The sequence below is a fragment of the Bufo bufo genome, chromosome 8 (assembly GCF_905171765.1).
Source record: "Bufo bufo chromosome 8, aBufBuf1.1, whole genome shotgun sequence".
Classification (NCBI taxonomy): domain Eukaryota; kingdom Metazoa; phylum Chordata; class Amphibia; order Anura; family Bufonidae; genus Bufo; species Bufo bufo.
In genome coordinates this window covers 121,709,729-121,734,429 of record NC_053396.1, presented here as the reverse complement: position 1 = coordinate 121,734,429, position 24,701 = coordinate 121,709,729, and the positions used below count along the sequence as shown (strand labels likewise).

The 24,701-nt window shown below is 40.5% G+C and overlaps 1 long non-coding RNA gene across 1 annotated transcript; it reads left to right on the top strand.

The window, feature by feature from the left end:
* Nucleotides 1-3,312: 3,312 nt before the first annotated feature.
* LOC120977754 lies at nucleotides 3,313-24,621 on the top strand. The gene is made up of 3 exons (XR_005773955.1): nucleotides 3,313-3,323; nucleotides 6,323-6,329; nucleotides 24,504-24,621. It is a non-coding gene; the product is annotated as an uncharacterized LOC120977754 (long non-coding RNA).
* The last annotated feature ends 80 nt before the right edge of the window (nucleotides 24,622-24,701 follow it).

Sequence of the window (24,701 nt, the reverse complement as noted above, 5' to 3'; positions counted from 1 at the left end):
GCGCTGGTGACACTGTGCACTTGCAGGGCCTGTAAAAAAAAACGCATGCAGGCACGCAGAGCTCACAGCCTGGGAGGTTTTTTTCTCCCAGGCTGTGAGCTGTGCGCTGCGATTGGCCAGCGCTGCAGCCTAGGAGAAGGAGACGCCCACAGGACAAGGGAAGACCCGCCTACTATAACTTAAAAAGCAAAGGTACCGCCGCCTATAGCGGGAGAACGGAGCGGCGCCCGGGGATAATAGTAAGTGCAGTGAGATCCCCGGGCGCCGCTCTATATGGCAGCATACTCGGTTCACATAGTTTATACAGGTGAAAGGTCCTCTTTAAAAAAGAGAGGACTGCCAGGGTGGAGGACTTGCTTTCCAAAATACAACATCTAGAAAGATTCCATAAAAAATCCCTTCTTGATCCACCTGACTGAACTTACCGAATTGAGAGTCTCCTTAAAGAATCTCCTGAACGTAACTTCAGCCAAATACTACCTCCATTCACAATTTAAATACTTCGCCCCTGGAGACAAAGCCTTCAAATTTATGATGCAATGCATCAAACAGAGAAAGTCTCACAACTATATTCATAGAGTCAAAACCAATGAGGGCAAAGAGGTTTTTGCTACCCCCGATATTGCGCAACAATTCCAAAAATACTACTCCTCATTATACAACTTAAGAGAAGTTGGAGGTGAACTTCACCCCCCTCTCTCCACCAAAGACACAATAACATATTTTCTCACCTCTCTCTCACTACCCACCCTTTCAACACCACAAAAACAAGCCCTACAAAACCCATTTTCTATGGAGGAATTAGGAATGGCCATCAAATTGCTACCCAAAGGGAAAAGTCCAGGACCTAACGGTCTGCCATCCCTATACTACTGCACATTTTACAACGCTGGGTCCACACCTTCTATCACTGTGTAACAGCTCTCTTTCCGGAGACCCACTTTCTGGTGACACGACGAAGGCTCATACCACTTTGATCCCTAAGGAGGGAAAAGATGGTTCTCAATGTGCAAACTACCACCCAATTTCCATTTTAAACTTAGACCTAAAGCTACTAGCTAAGATGCTGGCCACTAGATTATCTAAACTCCTCCCACACCTAATTAATAGAGATCAGGTAGGTTTTGTTCAAGGCAGGGAGGGCAAGGAAAATACAACAAGAGTCTTGAATGCCATCTTCTATGCCAAAAAGACAAAACATCCTTTTGTGCTTATCAGTACCGACGCCGAAAAGGCTTTTGATAGAGTTAACTGGGACTACATGAGAGAAGTGTTGAAAGTGTTTGGCATTCCTGAACCATTTATTAAAGCCACTTTCTCCCTTTACACACATGCCTCAGCTTCAATCATTATAAATGAATCTTTATCCCCTTCCTTCACTATACGAAACGGCACTAGACAAGGCTGCCCCCTCTCGCCCTTACTTTTTATATTGGTGATAGAATCCCTGCTGCAAGTAATTAGGAGAAATAGAGAAATTGAAGGACTTCTCCTAGGACAACAGAACCATTAGGTCGCCGCTTTTGCGGACAATCTACTCATTATGACCACCAATCCAATCAAGGCCCAACCACACATTTACAATTGCCTTAACCGATTTAGCCTTCTTTCTGATTTTAAAGTTAATATGAACAAATCACACATACTAAGTATTAATTTCCTGGAATCAATTAAGACAAATCTAATGACCAATTCCCCGTTTAATTGGAATACACCTTACATTACCTATCTTGGTGTGAAGATAGGCCCAATTCCTTCCTCATTCTTGCAGCTCAATTACACCCCCCTCTTACACTCAATTGTAGACCAAATGTCCACCTTACATCACTTATAATTCCCAAACTGACGTACCTTCAACAGGTCCTACCAATTTCTATCCCGAGGTCTTATTACTCCACAGTGCGACGGAAGATTAGCATTTTTATTTGGGCTGGAAAAAGAGCGCGCCTAGCTTACTCCACCCTCAGTAGACCTAAACAACATGGTGGGATAGCCCTCCCGGATCCTGAATTATATGGCAGAGCTAGCCTTCTTAGAGATTGGTCTACTGGCTTGATACCTCAGAGGAGAAATCCTGGGTCTCTATGGAACAGACTGATCTGAATTTCCCTTTCTCAAGCCTACTAGTTGGCCCTGCCATTACTCGGAACCTGGACAAGCCACCCAACTCAACTATTAAAGTTACTCTATCAGCATGGAATTGGCTACAATCTTCCAAGCTTGCTATTCCCCTCCCATCACCTCTAATACAAATAATTTGCCTCCTCAACCTTATTAAAAAGTCTACCACAATCCATTTGAAATTCCCCAATGGGGGTAATATCGTTATACAATGACAAATTAGACCTCCTGAAGGGAGAAAAGATCTCACAACTTTTCCCAGAATGTAAGTTTCCTCCACCCCTGGTTTCATTCCTCAGATCATTTGTCATTAAAAATATCCCTAGAAGTGCGCTCCTACGACTTCTAACATGGTTCGAGAGTCTCATCTCAGACCACGCCAGAAGAGTTAAACTGAGATCCAAAATATATAAAAAATGGGGGCAGAGCCTGGCTGCTGGTGTGGATGGCTGTGTGAGAGAACTGCTCCTCCACGTCCTAACATCCTATAAACAGCGGTGACCGGACCAGAAATGGTCAAATATGGCAGAGATAGGGGACTAGACCCCCCAGATACCCCTCGGTCCCACAAAGGCCAGCAAGACATGCAAAAATTCTTGAAAAAGAGAAGTTCTCACTCACCGGGACCTGGCGCCAAAATGGCGTCGGCGCGCATGAAGGAGACGGAAGCTGAGGGGAAGACAGCGAACGCTGCGGCATAGCTGAAGAACAGGATCCGACACCAGTGACCAAATCTTTCCTCACTAAAGTCCTTAGCCAAGCGCTAGACAAAGCGCTAAGACCGGTCCTAACTGAATTGACGAACATTAAAACAGAGATATCTCAAGTGGGACACAGAGTAGAGGCTCTGGAGCAAGCGACACAAGATCTAAGATCGCATGCAAATGGAGTGGCCGAATGCCTCAACGGCCACACCGAAGAGCTTAATAGAGCCTTCTTATTATTAGAGGACCAAGAAAACCGTAGCAGACGGCACAACATTCGCATAAAAGGGCTCCCTGAATCTTGGGCGACTGAATCTCTACGTACAGTAGCCATGGAGATATTTGCAGACATATTGGAGTCTGACTCTGCTACATCAATCGTCATCGAACGTATTCACAGAGCACTAAGACCCCAGCTGAAACCGAATGAGAGGCCAAAAGATGTGGTCTGCGGCCTGCTGTCCTTCGTAGACACGGCGCGGGTCATGGAAGCAGCTCGTGCTAAGGGTCGGATTACATATGGCGACGCAGAAATTGCCCTATACCAAGAAATTGCTCCATCGACACTGGCGAAAAGGCACATACTGAAGCCCTTGCTGGATTCGCTGCGAAAGAAAAAGATCCCATATACCTGGATGTATCCGTTCGGACTTTCCATTAATAAGAATGGGAAACGCATCGTCATTCATACGCCGGAGGATTTGGATAAAGTGTGGGAGCACATAGATATACAGCCCATCGACATACCTACCTGGTTACCGGTGAACTACCCGACGACGCTTCCGAACCTGCTGCACCTGGAGCCTTGGAAAAGAGTCCATCGCCTCAAGCCCGGGAAAACATCCAAGCACCTGACGGGACCGGCAGATCTCCCACCCTGAGGACTTCCACACCGAGTTCGGGTCCAGTATTAATGGGACATGGGAGGGCTCTTGAAGTAGCCCTATCATGTTGATAATATGTACACCCTGATATACACTCACCTAAAGAATTATTAGGAACACCTGTTCTATTTCTCATTAATTCAATTCTCTAGTCAACCAATCACATGGCAGTTTCTTCAATGCATTTAGGGGTGTGGTCCTGGTCAAGACAATCTCCTGAACTCCAAACTGAATGTCAGAATGTGAAAGAAAGGTGATTTAAGCAATTTTGAGCGTGGCATGGTTGTTGGTGCCAGACGAGCCGGTCTGAGTATTTCACAATCTGCTCAGTTACTGGGATTTTCACGCACAACCATTTCTGGGGTTTACAAAGAATGGTGTGAAAAGGGAAAAACATCCAGTATGCGGCAGTTCTGTAGGCAAAAATGCCTTGTGGATGCTAGAGGTCAGAGGAGAATGGGCCGACTGATTCAAGCTGATAGAAGAGCAACGTTGACTGAAATAAGCACTCGTTACAACCGAGGTATGCAGCAAAGCATTTGTGAAGCCACAACACGCACAACCTTGAGGCGGATGGGCTACAACAGCAGAAGACCACACCGGGTACCACTTATCTGCACTACAAATAGGAAAAAGAGGCTACAATTTGCACAAGCTCACCAAAATTGGACTGTTGAAGACTGGAAAAATGTTGCCTGGTCTGATGAGTCTCGATTTCTGTTGAGACATTCAAATGGTAGAGTCCGAATTTGGCGTAAACAGAATGAGAACATGTATCCATCCTCTGATGGCTACTTCCAGCAGGATAATGCACCATGTCACAAAGCTCGAATAATTTCAAATTGGTTTCTTGAACATGACAATGAGTTCACTGTACTAAAATGGCCCCCACAGTCACCAGATCTCAACCCAATAGAGCATCTTTGGGATGTGGAGGAACGGGAGCTTCGTGCTCTGGATGTGCATCCCTCAAATCTCCATCAACTGCAAGATGCTATCCTATCAATATGGGCCAACATTTCTAAAGAATGCTATCAGCACCTTGTTGAATCAATGCCATGTAGAATTAAGGCAGTTCTGAAGGCAAAAGGGGGTCCAACACCGTATTAGTATGGTGTTCCTAATAATTCTTTAGGTGAGTGTATATATGTGTCGCACACTCTAGCGCGCATATTATACAGTGGAATGTTCTACCCCTTAAGAAGTAGATTATGCGATTAAATCATGATATACATCATGAGGCCCATGATAACCACTACTTCATATAAATGTTCCGGTACACTTTGTTCCCTGTTTTATTATAACTCTAAGTTAAAGTTTCTTGGCGAATCTTTGCACTACCTTGTACTGCTTGTTGATATGGAAAGTCGCACGCATGGAGTATGGGAGAATGTATTTTGGCTGGTAACCGCTGGAAGATCTGGAACAAAGAGCTAGCTAAGCCTTGCATTGTCCCTGAGCTCCATGTCTCCGACTCATTTAATATTTCTAGAAGCATTACCGCATTCAATATACTTGCTGTGTTCAATATAACAGGTATAGCCCGCAAAAGCAGTTTGTAGGATATGTAAGTGCTGGATATTAATGCTACTGTCTTTACCCTACCTGAGAAACTGAACTAGAAAATTGTCAGAGACAAGTCCTTATTTAAAGTCCTTTAAGTGCCGTCATCCAAAAACAATAGGCTGATGAGGAACCTTCTTAAATCGCGCTTAATGTCTCTCCCAGAGAATAATCGCTGAGGATTTGCATATAAGTATTTACTGGGCAATCAGTTATATTCGACCTTGATATTTCCCTATTTAATGCGCTCAGCACACTTACTATTAATGTGAATAAGTTCCCCCCCCCCTCCCCTCCCTCTTACCTACTGGCCTCTAGCCTTATTCCATTTACTTGCCTATACACGCAAATGTAATTGCAATAAGGACACCTCTTGGATAATTGCACTCAGTGCTCTCTGGAAGATCTTGATGGGTGGGTTTAATGAACAGTAGGTCATGTCTAATGCCAAACGTTTAGCACTTATGATATATATAACAAGCCCAATATATCCAACTGCTCTCAGGCTTCCCGCTTAACAGATATGCTCAGAAAAAGAGGATTTAATATGCATTTGCATAGAACCCCCCCCCCCCTTTTTCAACCCCACTTCACTGCCTCTGCCCATAAGGTCTATTAGTCAAGTATAGGATATAGGTCACCAAATACAGTATTATATTATTTAGCTGTGATGTCTAGGTAACACGTCCAGGCTAGAAATATATTTGTGTTCTACCCCCCTGCTATCTACACACATAACTGGTCACTCCTGTTGTGATAGTTCACTCACTGGATTTAATCCAGTAACAGTTTGGTTAACTGATTGTTGCTTTTTTTTTTGTTGTTTTTCCCCCCTCTCTTTTACTTTTCTCTATTTCTTTTCTCTTTAGCTTTTCTCTCCCATCCTCTCCCCCTTATCCCCACCAATTGATATCCCTTTTAGATTAATAAAAAGTCTCATAAGAGGATAAAGCAGGTCCTAATTCTGCACTAGAAAGAAATAACTTATCTGCTAGGATGACTGATATAAAGGTCTCGACATTTAATGTAAAAGGTTTAAACTCACCACAGAAACGAGGTCAAGTTATGCTGGCTCTTAAGAAAATGGGCTCTCAGATAGTGTTTCTTCAGGAAACCCACCTACGCCAGAAGAGAATGCCAAGGCTACCAAAACGTCCATTCACCCACTGGTTTCATAGTGTACAACCAACTTCTGCCTCCAAAGGAGTAGCTATAGCAGTCCACCAATCCATTCCATTCACTGTATTACAGCAACACAAAGATGCAGATGGTCGCCTGCTTCTAGTCAAGGGCTTAATAGCAACTCGCAAATTCACTTTAGCAAACCTATATGTCCCGAATAAGTCCCCTGTGCATTGGCTTTTACAAGCTCTAGACACGCTTAAAATCTTTGCCGAAGGACAGATAATTCTAGGTGCTGATCTAAACTTAGTATTGGACCCCGCCATTGACTCATCTTCAGCTAAATCCCGAGTAACACAAAAACTTCTCAGCAAACTACATAAGAAACTTCACGAATTGCGTTTGATAAATGTATGGCGTAGGACTTCTCTTTCTACTCATAAACCAACACTGTTTCCTTATTTTAAATAAGTAAATGATCCATAATCACTCATTACAAAACCAATAAAAGATATATGGATCTATAGGTACCAAATCACAACTCAAGCAATGAAATTTTATACAAAATCACAGATGTTTTTATTGGTACAAAATAGAGTTGTGACCACTGGCCACACAGACATTTAAGAACACTTAAAATGCCATACAGACCGCAGATATGTGGTAGTTACAATGATTATGCGTAAAGTGCAAGTGCTAAAATTACTTTACAGCAAAGGAGATTGGTCAGTGCCTAACACCGAGTTTGGTCCTGTCTATACTATATTGCAAAAGGTCAAAAAATGGACCGTAGACTAAAAGGACCTGATACTCACATCAATGACTCTAAACAAATAATAACATAAATGAGAAAGCATACTGACCAAAATCTCTACCACGGCACTGACAGTCTGTGCCCCGACGCGCGTTTCGCCGTCAGCTTTTTCAAGGGGTAATGACAAACAGCTTCCTAGCCGGGTATATATGGTTCACATAGTGGGCGGACACATATTCACCTAACCTATAGATGAAGGGCACACTGATAAGGAGGCAGGTTCCACAAAGTTCCTCACCTGCATAGTATATTGTGCTCGTCTCGTGTGTTATGGCGCACGAACCGCCGCACACCGCCGATGCCCGCGTACCCGGCCGTAGCAATGACGCAGGACGGCTACGCTCACCAGAGCACAGAACGTCCTACGTCAGAGACAGGGCCGCGTCAGCGCGCCCGCGGCTGCGCAGAGGGACGTGCGCACTACGAGCTCCATGCAGGTTAAGGGCAAAACAATGTCATAGATCTATTACTCCAACAGTGCGCTCTCCATCCTAAAACATACATATATACGTATGTGGTTATGTTATTTTCTTTTTCTCCCTACAAATGTTTAGTTCATCATGTATCTCTAAAAACATATACATCAACATAGATATGCATAAATGTCACACATTATAGATTGAATTCTAAAAGAACCTCCCACATTAGAAATATAAGAACCCACAATAACAGTGATTAGTGTCACTAGTGATAGTGCTATAGACAGCATATATATATATATATATATATATATATATAAAATACACATATGTTGTGAAAACATTTATTATTATGTAGACAAATATACAAATCAATATCTGCATGATTACCATTCCAAAGGACATGATTACCATTCCACAAAAATACAGTTTGACTTGATTAAATAAATAAATAACATCGTGCAAAAATACAAATAAACATGATCATAATATTAATAATTGTCTTGTGCACAAATACATATAATAAAAATAGATATATTGTCATGCATGCCTTATCAAGGTACAACAACACCGGCATGAACGAACAATACATGTGTTATAAAGATGAAGGAAAGACATGTATTTAAAAAAAAAAATATATATATATAAAAAAATATATTAATAATAGGAGCACATGATTACACCAACACGTGTCTATAATATACAGGCATTTCATGACATGATGTATATACATGACCCATTGATCGCAGTTCACCAAAAGATCCAATGGTTTGTAGGCCCTATCTATGTTTATTCTTATGGAGAAAAAGATTTTCCGATTCCACAACCACAGTATATATATATCCTACATGTGTAGACAAAAAAGAGATCAAATTAGTGGACATAGTTCATACATCACACCATGGGAACCCGGCTAGAGATAACCTAAAAACATAGACATCCTAACTATCTAAAACACCACACATCAGGGATGATGCTGCACCCTACAAAAACGAGGCAAATGGAATTTTATCATTCAGGCCAAATGGCACCTGAGTGTTCAATTTCACAATCCACTTGCTTTCAACCTGCTCCAACCGTTTAAACAAATCTCCGCCACGCGCACCAAGGGAGACCCTATCTATCCCCCTGAATTTTAAGTCCTGCCAACAGTTATTATGTTTCTGACGGAAATGTTTTGCAATAGGTTTTAATTTTACAAGTTTGTCTCTTTCTCCATCCGCAATTTTGGCAGCTGCCCGAATGTCTTTCTGATGTTCCTGTATGCGAACCCGAAATTCACGAGTCGTCATACCAATATATATCAGGCCACATGGACATGTGGCGTGATATATAATTCCTGTGACACTACAATTGATGAAATGAACAATATTGTAGCTCATTTTACCTGAGGAGTCTTCAAAAGTCTTGGTTTTAGTAATTGCTCTACATGTGGTACAATGACCACATGGTACGCAACCCCATTTGGGTCCTTTGGATTCAAAGATGAATCCAGATTTAGATGGTATATAATGGCTCCTCACCAGAATATCCCTGAGATTCTTGCTACGTTTGGCCACAAATTGGGGAGTAGAGGTAATTATTTTCCCCAAGTCCACATCCGATTTAGGATGGGCCAAAATCTTTTGAAGATTTCTCTCATATTGTACCATTGAGTATTGTAGTTGGTTATCATACGTGTGACAGGAGTTTCTGGGTTGACCTGAGCCTTGGGAGATAATAGGGATTCCCTTGATGCGGCGGCGGCACGCGTATAACCACGTTGTATATCACTCTGATTGTAACCCCGTTGTGTAAATCGGTTTTTTAAGGTTTCAGATTCCCTTTCAAATTCGCCTCTTGATGTGCAGATCCGTCTTGCCCTCAAGAATTGACCAATCGGTATTGAGTTTTTTTGATATTTGGGGTGGAATGAAGTCGCATGAAGCAAAGAGTTAACGGCAGTTGATTTCCTATGGATCGAGGTTTCAAGGTCACCATTAGTTGTTACTTTAATGTTGATGTCTAGGAAATCAATTTCTTTCTGACTTACCACTTTGGTTAGAGTGATGTTCCAATTGTTCGCATTTAGTTTCTCCAAAAATAAATCCAAAGACACCCGTGACCCCTGCCATATAAACAAAACATCGTCAATAAACCTCATCCATGATATTACCTCCCCATCAACTTCATCCATGGATGACTGCACACACTGTCGCTCCCAATTGCCCAAAAATAAATTTGCATACGAGGGTGCGCATTTCGCACCCATCGCCACTCCTCGTAGTTGTAAATAGTGTTGGTCTTTAAACAAAAAATAATTATGCCTCAATATGTAGTCTAGAAGTTTCATCAAGAGATCAATCAGATCCTGTGGAAGATTTCTTGTGCGTAAAAAGAAAAGAGAGGATTCCAAGCCTATATCGTGTGCAATACACGTATACAGCGATTCCACATCACATGTTATTAAAAACATGTTATCCTCCATTTTGACATTCTCCAGTAGATATAAGGTCGGAATAACCGGATGTTTAATTAAAAGGCTCTGATATACCGATTTGGTAATAATGTTGTCTTCCACCCCTCTTTATAGGATGTCCTCCAATTGGAGTTTAAAACCAATGGTTGGATTGGTTGACAAACGTTCATAGCACATCCTATCCCGCAGTTGCCTATATACTTCAGTTTCATACATATCCGTAGGCCAGACAACCACGTTTCCACCCTTTTCAGCTGGTTTAATCACCACATTTTTCATATTCTTTAATTCTGTTATGGCCAGTCGCTGATTTTTCGACACATTGTCATATGGCCTCCTCGCTGGTAGTCTGTACAACTCCTGCACCACCATCTTGACAAAAGTCTCGATGGCGGAATTACATGACAAGGGTGGAAACGTGGTCGCCCGACCACGGGTAAAGGGCGGGAATTTGGGCATGCCTACCTCTTGTTCCAGAAGCAGAGATTCTAGCGCTCGAAGCACCTCCAATTCCTCCGGGGCTGAAAAGACATCAAGATCATTTTTAGAGAAGTGTTTTTTATATATTAGTTTACGTGCAAAAAGGAAAGTATCCTTTATTGCCGTAAAATTGTCATAGGTGGACACCGGACTAAAGGTTAGTCCGAATGATAACACCTCAATCTGTGCCACAGTAAGTGGTATGTCAGACAAGTTAATTACCTTTAGTTCCCCACCGTGGTTCTCCTCAGGGTTGTATTTACGTTTCACAGGTGTTCGTGTATGGTATTGTCTTGACACATCCTGGGGTGGAATGTCTGATCTTTGTCCATCCTGTGATCTTGTTTGAGATCTCGTTTGGGATCGATGGGATTGTTGAGATATCCCACTATGATTGGATGCTGAGGAACTATTGCCAGAGGCTCCAAAACTACGTTTATATTGCCAGCGGAACACTCTGCTTTGCTGGTGATCCGCAATATCCCGCTGGAATTTCTTGGCCTTCATATCCTGAATTTCCTTATCCCAACGTGCATGGTCAGAATTCAGTTCTTGTTCAGGAAACCCACCTACGCCAGAAGAGAATGCCAAGGCTACCAAAACGTCCATTCACCCACTGGTTTCATAGTGTACAACCAACTTCTGCCTCCAAAGGAGTAGCTATAGCAGTCCACCAATCCATTCCATTCACTGTATTACAGCAACACAAAGATGCAGATGGTCGCCTGCTTCTAGTCAAGGGCTTAATAGCAACTCGCAAATTCACTTTAGCAAACCTATATGTCCCGAATAAGTCCCCTGTGCATTGGCTTTTACAAGCTCTAGACACGCTTAAAATCTTTGCCGAAGGACAGATAATTCTAGGTGCTGATCTAAACTTAGTATTGGACCCCGCCATTGACTCATCTTCAGCTAAATCCCGAGTAACACAAAAACTTCTCAGCAAACTACATAAGAAACTTCACGAATTGCGTTTGATAAATGTATGGCGTAGCCTTCATCCCACAGTTAAGGACTTCTCTTTCTACTCAGTTCCACATGGAACGTACCAAAGGCTAGACCACATTTTGACCTCTGCATCTCTTCTTCCCTCCTTCAGATCAGCGGAAATAGGAAATATCACCTTATCTGATCATGCTCTATGCTTGGCGACCTTCACCCTGGCCTCTCTACCGCAAAGGAACTGGAGTTGGAAGTTAAACGAATCTCTGCTGAACAACCAATTACATGTGGATCAGGTCAGGACTCAGTTGACAGAGTACTTTGCACTTAACTCCTCCACACACAGCTCACAACCTATTGTCTGGGAGGCTCACCAAGCATTTATTAGAGGTTGCTTCATCTCCCTAGGCTCCAGGGTAAAAGGAAACAGCAGCAGGCAATTGATACGCTCTACAGCAGCAGGCAATTGATACGCTCTTAGCAGACATAGCGACAATTGAGAGAAAACATAAGGCTTCACTGCGCAATGAGCACCAAAAAGCGCTGATAGAACTCAGACTTAAACTCAGAGACCTTCTTAACCATAGGGTAGCGAAGCAAATGATGAATTTTCAACATAAGGTATACGCTCATGGAGACAAAGGAGGAAAGTTGATGTCATCCTTGCTTAAGAAAGCTAAGAATGTCACCCATATCTCCTCTATAAAACAGCTAAATGGTAACGTGACTAATGACACCCCGGAAATAGCTGATGAGGAACTCCGAAGAGAGAGCCACATCAGAGACTTTTTAGATTCCCTACATCTCCCAAATATAACACCAGAAGACTCAAAATACCTCATTAAACCAGTGTCACCCGATGAAGTAATTGGTACTCTCAAAACCTTCCCACCTGGAAAAAGTCCGGGACCTGACGGTTTACCCTTACTATATTATAAAAAACTCCAAGATATTCTCATCCCTAGGTTTACAGAGGTCTGTAATGCACTCATGCAAGGGGACTCCCTACCTAAACAGACGCTCAAATCTCACGTCACCCTGATCCCTAAAGAAGGGAAAGACCCCCTTAGTTGCGGCAGTTATCGCCCGATTTCCCTCTTGAACCTGGACTTAAAATGGTGGGCTAAGATTTTGGCCTGTAGACTAGGCAAGTTCCTACCAGACCTGATAGGCCATGAACAATCGGGGTTTGTCCAGGGCCGAGAGGGAAAAGACAATTCCCACAGGATATTCCATGCTATACACATAGCACATAGGAAAAAGATACCTCTAGCTCTACTAAGTATAGACACCGAAAAGGCGTTTGACAGTCAACTGGCTATTCATGAAGTTGACTCTGCAACGCTTCGCCTTTCCAGACAATTTCACGAGGGCAATATTTACTTTTTACCAAAACCCATACACCAGACTAAAAGTTAATGGTACGCTATCACCATCTTTCAATATAACAAACGGAACCAGGCAGGGATGCCCCCTGTCCCCCTCACTCTTTATTTCAGTAATAGAGACGCTATTACAATTAATTAGGCAATCCCCAGATATACCAGGAGTTCAGTATGACGGAAAAGAACTAAAATGTACTGCGTTTGCAGATGACTTATTGTTCTTGGTGGTAGACCTGGAGAAGGGACTAGACCCACTAGTAAAATGCATAGGCAAATATAGTTCTTTATCAGACTTCAAAGTCAACCACACCAAATCGGATATATTGAATATTTCCCTACCGGAACCCAAGGTTGCCCCCTTACGAGCCCGATTTCCATTTCATTGGGCTAAAGGGCCTATTAAATACCTAGGAATCTCAATTCCTAGTGATACTAATGACCTATACCAGCACAATTACACCCCCCTTTTAGGAGATTTACAACGCATATTACAAACATATAATCTCCCCTATCTGTCTTGGATGGGACGTAAAAATATTTTGAAGGTCTATGTAATGCCAAAAGTTCTCTATGTTATGCAGTTAGTCCCGATATGGCTCCCCAAGACTTTTTTCAAGAGCGTCAAGAGTATGTTCTCTAGATACTTGTGGAATAGCAAGAAACCCAGGATATCTCATGAAACCTTAATTAGAGGTAAAGAGAAAGGAGGACTAGGCCTGCCGGACGTATCTAGATATTACAGAGCAATACAGCTTAATAGGTGGCTTGAAATGGTAGATCCAAAAAGACGCCCAGATGTTCAGGCCATCTGCCGTCACAGTATAGGAAAACACTTTCAGAAACACTTATGGCTCCCTGACAGGTTTATACATAGGGACATAGTTATAGACCCATTATTGCGTGGCTTAGGAGAGGTATGGAGGGAAATGCGGAAAACGTTAGCACCTGAACCATCCCCTCTGCTGCCAGTGAGCCTACTACCAGACCTCCTAAACCATGATACTTTTGTCAAACCACATTTGTGGAACTCCTTAACATCGGTAAAACTCGGGGAAATCACCCCTAATATGGAGTCCTCCATTATAGAGGCACTCCCAATCTCAATCACAAAATCTCCAGGGTTTTTCCTTGCAAAACCTCATATTAGAGCTGTGTGTGGGGAGTTGAAAGTAAAGTATCCTCTCCAGAGGCCCTTGACTGATTGCGAGAAATTAATCCTATCGCCACTCATCGCTGCTAAAAAAGTGTCAAAGCTCTACCCAATGGTGGGAGGCGAGGGTGAATCTCTGAAGCCTATGTAGGGAGTGGGAAAAAGAGTTGGATAGGACTATAACTGACACTGAAGTGAAGCAAATACTGAGAAGTTCACATGGCTTCTCCCGCTGCATTCGTCTACAGGAGAATCATTACAAACTGCTGACAAGGTTGTATAAAACTCCAGACTTTCTCTACAAGAGGGGTCTAGCATCTACGAGGGAATGCTGGAGATGTGGAATTGGCGTGGGTTCCTTATCACATATCTGGTGGCATTGCTCTCAGATTAAGCCCTACTGGAAGGGAATTGAAGAGTTGATTCAAAAACTAACGATCCCCGACTTTAAATTAACAGTAGAGATAGTGGTACTTGCGCTTCCAACCCCTCAATATCTCCCTTCAAAAAAGAACTTGATTTTATATATCATAGCTTCAGCTAAAGCATTAATCCCTTTACATTGGCTAGATGTTAACCCCCCTACTATACAAGAAATGAAAGCTAAGACGACACAAATTTGCAGGTTTGAAGAAATGACTAGCTGGATTGATAGGACTCATGATAAATTCATCAAGATATGGAGCCCCTGGAGATCTCTGACGTAGATGTATCCTAGCTAAATAATAGCAATGATACCTAAACTTGAGACTTAAATATATCTACGCACACCTCCTCCCCCCCACCCCACCCTCTCTCTTCCTCTACTTATTCTTCTTTTTCTGCTTATATTTCTAATTTTTGTTTACTTCTTTCTTCCTCCTTTATTATATTCACTCATAATATTGTGACATATACGAGATCAGTCTAGAGAACGTTGTAAACGGTCTTGGGGAAAGAATCTCCTATGCTCTTTTACATCTCCCTAACTACAAAAAAAAAAAAAAAAAAAAGAAGCTACACTGATAAAGACAACCGTTATATACCTATGTCTAATATTATTTGACTTTGGATGCTAGCATTATTATGTTCCTTTTACATTTATGTAACATCCTAATGCTTCTTTGTTACATGACTATACAAAAAAAAAAGAAAAATAAAGAATTTACAAAATATATAAAAAACTAATTACCCCAACACTTTTGCCTAAACCAGCATACATTGGTCTCTGTGAGAGAGACTTGGGGACCTCTTTTACCCACACAAACTTATCACAACTCCTTTTCACACCTCACAAGTCGTCTAGATGTGTACGAACACAGGAGAACGGATACAAAATCCTAACCCACTGGTACAAGACCCCAGTATTAACGTGCCTCTATAACTAAGATAACTCGAACTGCTGTTGGAGATATCTGACCCAGAGAGGAACCTATTTTCACATTTGGTGGACCTGCCCCTCCATACAATCCTGGTGGTCGGAGATTTTCAGTAGAGCTAACAGTATTTGCAATCTTAATATCAAGATGACACCTCATCTGGCCCTACTAGGCACCCCTCCTGGAGACGACTCAGGAAACCCCCCACCTCTTTATCAGTCCCTATTAAGTGCTTCTCATTTACTATTTCCCCAGATTTGGCTGTCCACTGACCTCCACTCTATAACCCAATGGATCAGCAAAGTGGACCAACTATATAGATTCGAGGAAATAGCTGCCTGGGAAGATCGCAAGATCCATCAGTTTAGATCCCTCTGGTAAAAATGGGTCATTTACAGAAAACTTTGACAGAAATTAAGAGTTTATCCCTTCCTCCCATTTACAAGCTGAACAAGCTCAACAATTCAGGTACCCTCGCTTAATACCTCCTGAGTGTTACAATGACACTAGCATAGAATCTGGGCTTCTGTCTGTGTTAACTCAAATTTTTAGAGTTATATACTGTTTGCATATGCATTGGCAATGTGTTAACTGCTCATTACATCATGTATGTATACTTTAGACTTTATTCTCGAATAAAGAAATAAATAAAAAATAATAATAAAAAAATAAAATAAAAAAAGAAGCAGGCATGGATCCCACAGGACTTGTCCATACCTTGTGTTGAGTAGACAAGTATACCGGCCGCACCCACACCAGCAAACGTTCTCTTTGCGTTCTCTTTTATATTTCTAAATGTTTTAAAAAATAAAGGAAAAAAAATCTAAATAAAAAAACAACAAAAACAGTGTTGGCTACCTCCACCGCCGCTTCCACCTACCGCCACGTCGACCGCCTCCTCAACCTCCTACTCCACTTTCCACCTCCGCCTCCTAGTTTTTTATTGTTTTCTATTCTATGCTATTTTAAGTCATTTCCCTATCCACATTTGTTTGCAGGGCAACTGTCCTGCTCCTAATCCCATTTCTCAGCCCTCTAGCCCTTACTACGACTATTTTACAGCCATTTTAATGCACCAAAGTTCAGGTCTTCAATTGGGGTTCTGGTTCGACTTCAGGACTTCAATGGGGTTCTGGTTCGAGTTCGGGTCAAGTTCGGGTCTCGGACCTGAACTTTGACCACGAAGTTCGTCAGAACCCGGTGAACTTGAACATCCACGGGTCCTCTCATCCCTAAAACAGAGCTTTACCTTTATTGGAGTCTAAAGCAGTAAATTGTGCAATTAAAGCCCTATCAACTTATGATGGCAGTTCAGTCCTTTCATAGCAGTTTTCTATGCATTGCATTCCACTCTTACTCTCTGAATTATTCCAAATCACAAAACTGGATAAACATATCCACTTTACTTGTAAAGTAAGACCTTCTTTATATAATGATCTCTTTAGCTGGAGATAAAAGGAGTGGGATTTGATTCTGTATGAGATTTGTGTGCCATGGCTATCATCTGCCTGTAAAATTAGAGGCTAATGTACTAATGGGTTCTTGTTGAAGGAAAAGTAACCATGACATTTAGAAATTGGTTGAAAATAATTTACCTTAATGTTACTTCAGTGCTAAAAGGTCACAAGATAATCATTTCTGCAAGTAAAATGAAGCTTTTGTTTAAAAAATATGTTGATCCAGTTGCATTCTGTATTCCTCTGCCTGTTATGCAACAGATTGTTTCATTATCCAGCAGTGCCATTAATCTTTTTTATTAGCACCTAAAAAATAAACAAACAGTAATTTGGTGATGTTTGACACAAGAAGAACATTTTAATTTTGTGGTCCTGCAGCACAAATTGAAAATTTATAAATAACTAATGCAGCAGTTCTGGCGGAAATATTACATTCTGGTTCCTGCAAATATGAAAATGCCATTCAAAAATGCAGAAATATAATAACATCTGCCTCGCATATTCAATTAAGCACAATATTACCATACCATTTATGTGCCACAAAACATGTATTGAAAGAAATTGTTAATTAAGGATGAAAAATTGTGATCATTCATAATTCCCCATGTCATTAACAAATGCAAATATTGCAGTTTAACTATTGAAATGAATTTGACACAAAAAGCAATATTTTAATGGATTGCTTTGTTTTACAACCAGGTTCAATTAGAGTTGTTGTTTTTGTGCTTCTTGATTAGTTAACATGGCAATCATATTAGTGAAGACTTTCAGTCTTTTGCAACTTATCTTGGCTTTACCCATAGAAAAATAACTCCTTACTGGCCTCAGGCCAATGTTGAAGTGGAAGGGTTCATGAAAATGAAACCAAAAAATTCCTTGGATTGCGACAATGGAGGGCAAGGATTTACAACATGAATGATACAGATTCCTTAGACAGTAGAGAACTACGCCACACTCCACAACAGGAACTCTGCCTGCTACTGTGCTTTTTAACAGACCTTTTCTCATCAAGCCTCTGAACTTCCTGGTAGTTTCTGATCACACACCATTTGTTCTCAATTATTACATCTCAAATGAAAAGATGAATAGTGTTGATCGCGAATATTCTAATCGCAAATTTCTATCGTGAATAACCTCACTTTGAGAATTTGCGAAGATCTAGAATATAGTGCTATTTCTTCATAATCGCAAATATTCTAGTTTTTTTTTATCAGTACCCTCCTGCTTCTTGCTTGTGGGCCAATGAGAAGGCTACAATATCTTTGTCTGAGCTTAGCAACATCCCTAGCAACCAATAGGAAAGTTGCCTACTAGCATTAGTTGAGTACCAAAGTGCTCATGTGCTCTGGTGCTTGAGTAGAACACTTTCCCGATGCTCGGGTGCTCTACAGAGCACCCAAGCACAATGGAAGTAAATAGGAGAACCTGAGCATTAAACCAGGCACCCCCTGCTCTGAAGACTCTAGTTCGGCTTAGGAGTCCCTGCTCTGACTACATTACAGCCAAGAATTTTAACCACTACACTTTAGAGCTGCATGGCCAGTTACAAAAAAAAAAAAAAGAGACTTCTGCTGTATAGGAATACTTAAGTATTCCTATACAGCAGAAGTCTCATATTTTTTTTTTTTAGTAACTGGCCATGCAGTTCTATAGTGTAGTGGTTAACATTCTGGGTTGTAATGTAGAAGGTTGTGAGTTTGAATCCCGTCATAAACTTTTAAGAAATAGAGACAAAATTTAATTTAAACATATATATACGTTTTTAGCCATAATATATTTACATATATTATTATATATTTAGAATATATAACCTATTATAATATATGTAAATATATTATGGCTAAAACATCAGTAGTAGTTTCCCACATATTATGCATTCATATATATCAGAAGTATGATTTTATCTATCTATCTATCTATCTATCTATCTATCTATCTATATATATATATACACTCACCTAAAGAATTATTAGGAACACAATACTAATACGGTGTTGGACCCCCTTTTGCCTTCAGAACTGCCTTAATTCTACGTAGCATTGATTCAACAAGGTGCTGATAGCATTCTTTAGAAATGTTGGCCCATATTGATAGGATAGCATCTTGCAGTTGATGGAGATTTGAGGGATGCACATCCAGGGCACGAAGCTCCCATTCCACCACATCCCAAAGATGCTCTATTGGGTTGAGATCTGGTGACTGTGGGGGCCATTTTAGTACAGTGAACTCATTGTCATGTTCAAGAAATCAATTTGAAATGATTCGAGCTTTGTGACATGGTGCATTATCCTGCTGGAAGTAGCCATCAGAGGATGCATAGATGTTCTCATTCTGTTTACGCCAAATTCGGACTCTACCATTTGAATGTCTCAACAGAAATCGAGACTCATCAGACCAGGCAACATTTTTCCAGTCTTCAACAGTCCAATTTTGGTGAGCTCGTGCAAATTGTAGCCTCTTTTTCCTATTTGTAGTGGAGATGAGTGGTACCCGGTGGGGTCTTCTGCTGTTGTAGCCCATCCGCCTCAAGGTTGTGCGTGTTGTGGCTTCACAAATGCTTTGCTGCATACCTCGGTTGTAACGAGTGGTTATTTCAGTCAACGTTGCTCTTCTATCAGCTTGAATCAGTCGGCCCATTCTCCTCTGACCTCTAGCATCCACAAGGCATTTTTGCCCACAGGACTGCCGCATATTGGATGTTTTTCCCTTTTCACACCATTCTTTGTAAACCCTAGAAATGGTTGTGCGTGAAAATCCCAGTAACTGAGCAGATTGTGAAATACTCAGACCGGCCCGTCTGGCACCAACAACCATGCCACGCTCAAAATTGCTTAAATCACCTTTCTTTCCCATTCTGACATTCAGTTTGGAGTTCAGGAGATTGTCTTGACCAGGACCACACCCCTAAATGCATTGAAGCAACTGCCATGTGATTGGTTGACTAGATAATTGCATTAATGAGAAATAGAACAGGCGTTCCTAATAATTCTTTAGGTGAGTGTATATATATATACACACAATTTTTTTTGGTAATTACACATTTTTTACAAGTACTAAAAAAAATATAAAATATATAAATTTAATTTAGCCTCTATTTCTGAAAAGTTTCTGACGGGATTCAAACTCACAACCTTCTACATTATAGCCCAGAATGTTAACCACTACACGGAATATTTACTACTAGTAAGTATTCCTATACAGCAGAAGTCTCATATATATTTTTTTTTAAACAACTGTCCATGCAGCTCTATAGTGTAGTGGTTAACATTTTTGGCTGTAATGTAGATGGTTGTGAGTTCAAATCCTGCCAGAAACTTTTCCGAAATAGAGGCTAAATTAGATTTAAATACACTGACTCGAGCATTGCGCTTGAGCACACGTGATATTCGGCCGAATACCACGATGTGCCGAGTATAGCAATGCTCGAGGCGAACTGGTGTTCGGCCGAGCATTCTCGCCCAACACTATTACCTACCCCTTACTATATAGGAAACTCCCCAGCAGCCATTTTCTGCTGATTTTTGCATTTCTGATAGAGAGAGCAGTATTATTGCTGTGCTCTGTACTTTGCTGAGTCATATTGATCTTTATTCAATTACATTAGATAGTTAATTAGTTAGCTCATATATATATAATACAGAAAGTTAGTGGGAGATAGTAGTGTAGGTTAGATAGTGAAATAGTATAGCTGATACAGTGCAGAGTGTTAGGTAGTGTGATAGCAATTACTGTGCTGTGATAGGGATTAGATTCCTCCTGTCTTAGGAAACTTCTAGCAGCTTAAAAAATGGAGCAAAAGTGAGACAAACCTCTATTGCGTGCGCAATACGCGCATATTACATTGCTGATTTTCGCAATTGAAGGAAATAATGACTGGAGCTCACAAATTCTAGAATTTATGGCGAATATTAGGCCAAAAATTAGCGAAATATCGCGAAAACAAATATATTGCCGATGCTGCTCATCACTAAAGATGAAGAGATATGCGGATAAGGGCAGCCATCAATGAAAACAGCTGGAAGAGGGGGATTGGGTCCTTGTTAAAATGTTGAGACATAGTGACAAATTATCATCACCATACAATACTGAACAAGAAATGTTTCCAATTTTAAAAAGCTTTGTAGATATAATCCAGGTACAACCAATACAGATGAAGTAAATTAGAATGAAATCCTGACAGATACAACAGGTTCAGCAACACCAACAAGGGATAACTCAGATAATTCAAAGACTTTATCTTTAGAGATGAGCGATTCGAAGTTGATGAAGTGGAATTCGATCCAAATTTCAGGAAAGATTTGATTCGCAACTAATGCGATCGCGCTTTGTGGTAACGAATTGCAATTTTCCTAAAATGGCAGCTACACGTGTGAGGACATGGGGCAAGGAACTCTGGGAAGGCGGGATCACCCAGATTGACATGCCTGCATGCAGCCAATCAGCAGATGAAAGCAGGTTCACACTGAGCACATGTGACAGACGTGACAGAGTCTGGAGACGCCGTGGAGAACGTTCTGCTGCCTGCAACATCCTCCATTTCTTTGGAGGGCAGAGGTAGCCTGACTGCCATTAGGTACCGAGATGAGATCCTCAGACCCCTTGTGAGACCATATGCTGGTGCGGTTGGCCCTGGGTTCCTCCTAATGCAAGACAATGCTAGACCTCATGTGGCTGGAGTGTGTCAGCAGTTCCTGCAAGACGAAGGCATTGATGCTATGGACTTGCCCGCTCGTTCCCCAGACCTGAATCCAATTGAGCACATCTGGGACATCATGTCTCGCTCTATCCACCAACGTCACGTTGCACCACAGACTGTCCAGGAGTTGGCAGATGTTTTAGTCCAGGTCTGGGAGGAGATCCCTCAGGAGACCGTCCGCCACCTCATCAGGAGCATGCACAGGCGTTGTAGGGAGGTCATACAGGCACGTGGAGGCCACACACACTACTGAGCCTCATTTTGACTTGTTTTAAGAACATTACATCAAAGTTGGATCAGCCTGTAGTGTGTTTTTCCACTTTAATTTTGAGTGTGACTCCAAATCCAGACCTCCATGGGTTGAAAAATTTAATTTCCATTTTTTATTTTTGTGTAATTTTGTTGTCAGCACATTCAACTATGTAAAGAACAAAGTATTTGAGAAGAATATTTAATTAACTCAGATCTAGGATGTGTTATTTTTGTGTTCCCTTTATTTTTTTGAGCAGTGTATATACACACTGCACTGTTGCAGTTATTTCTGGTGAAAGCGTATAAGGGCGTATTACAGTAAAAAAAGAAAAATATATACACACTGCACTGTTGCAGTTATTTCTGGTGAAAGCGTTTAGGGGAGTATTTCAGTCCAACAAGAAAAATATATACGCACTGCACTGTTGCAGTTATTGATGGTCAAAGGGTATAGGGGCGTATTTCAGTACTACAAGAAAAATATATTCTCAGTGCATTTCTGCAGTTATTTCTGTTGAAAGCGTATAGGGGCGTATTACAGTAAAAGAAGAAAAATATATATGCACTGCACTGTTGCAGTTATTTCTGGTGAAAGTATTTCTGCATTTCTGCAGTTAATTCTGGTGAAAGCGTATAGTGGCCTATTTTAGTCCAACAAGAAAAGTATATTCTCATTTTACTTCTGCAGTTATTTCGGTTAAAAGCGTATAGGGGCGAATTACAGTAAAAAAAGAAAAATATATACGCACTGCACTGTTGCAGTTATTTATGGTGAAAGCATATAGGGGTGTATTACAGTAAAAAAATAAAAAATATATATGCATTTCACTGGTGCACTTATTTGTGGCAAAAGCGTTGAGGGGCCTATTTCTGTACAGAAAGAAAAAATATATGCACATTTCACTGGTGCATTTATTTATGCTGGAAGCGTTAACTGGCCTATTTCAGTACAAAAAGATAAATATATTCTCAGTTCACGTCGGCGGTTATATGTGTTGAAAGCATGGCTGGGAGTCAACAGGGTGGCAGCAGTGGGAGGTCGGGAGCCAAACATGCCCGGGGTAGAGCACCTGCTTTGCAGCTGCCTATTAGTGATGAGCGATATATTTTTTTTTTTTTGCGATATTTCGCGAATATTCAATTGAATATTCGCCTTATATTCGTCAAAATCGAATATTCGTCATTATTCCATTTATCGCGAATAATATGCGATTTAATTAATCGCGTATTGCGATTTTTCTTTTGACAGTATAAGGCAATGTTCCTATGACTAATTGACTATGGCTAGGCTAATATGTGTATTTTACGAATATTCTTAATATTGCTCTAACTTCGTGTTTTTGAATATTCGTAATATTCTAAAAGACGAAGTTAGAGCAATATTACGAATACTCGTAAAATATATACACATATAGATTGTAATTTAGCTAATATAGTGCTATAATCTTTTTTTTTTTGTCAATTTATTTTTGCCTCTTCTGAACTTCAGTTTTGGAAAATATGTACACTATTAAAAAAATTACTATAGCACTATATTAGCTAAATTGCAGTCTATATGTGTATTTTACGAATATTCTTAATATTGCTCTAACTTCATCTTTTAGAATATTCGTAATATTCTAAAAGACGAAGTTAGAGCAATATTACGAATATTCTAAAAGACGAAGTTAGAGCAATATTAAGAATACATTCGTTATTTAGAATATTCGTCTTTTTTTTTTTCCAATGTGTAGTTATTCCACTTTGGCATACTGCTCCCCGATAAGCGTCCCCGTAACCATGGCAACGCCTGTGGGTTAGAATATACCATCGGATTTGAGTTTTTACGATCTCAGGGAAAACTCAGATCCGATGGTATTTTCTAACCCACAGGCGTTCCCATGGTGACGGGACGCTTGTCGGGGAGGTGTATGCCGAAGTTGATTAAATAACGAATATATTCACTATATTGCTATGTATTCGTTTTTTCGAATATTCGTGAAATAATCAAAATCTTGATTTCGATTTTTTTTTTCAAATAATATTAGATTTTTTATTTATTTATTTGATTTTTTTATTTTAATTTTATTATTTGCTATCGCTGTCCCTAATTTAAATAAAGCGGGTAAAGTAAACGTGCGTGAAAAAGCGTATGACGTACTTTACAGTACTAGAACCGCCCAGTGACTGTGACCAGTGTCTATAAAGCATTCATCATCACTATTTGAACTTTACAACTGAACGACTACAATGGCTACTGGAAGTACGTCAAAGTTCAGACACATACTTGAGAAAGATGAGGACGACATCATATTAACTGTAAGTAATATTCAGTTAAAGCATATATATGTTGTTTGTGTAGATATTGCTTGCAGCACAATGATTGTTCTGTAGATCACAAATTCTGAAATATTCGTAGATGCGATTATTATCTATATTGATACGATTTTATTTTTTTGACTGTATGTCTCGTAGGGCATACGGTGGTGTGCAAGTGGCGTAAGTGTCTAAAATAGCTAATAAATATAACTACCCAAAAAAATAACATTAACTGTATCCGAACTATCTCTAATCTAAAAAACACTATAATGACCATAAACATGTGTAACTTTTGGATTTAGAGGTAAATCTTAAGTGTTTATACACCTACTCCACACAATGCACTAATTCTCTGATAAACTAAATTGCATTAATATTTTCTTTTCTTTTAAACATATAGTAATCAATAAATGCCATAAACGAATGGACAAGTACCAGAAGGAGCAGGAAAAGGATCGATTGGCTCTACATAAGCTGCTGCGGTGGGTTTCAAAAAAGGTTCGGAGGATGGATCAGAGGAACCGTAAAATAATAAAACATATGCATTTCATGAAAAAAAATAAAAAATAAGCCAAAAATGACTGTTATTGTTAAAATG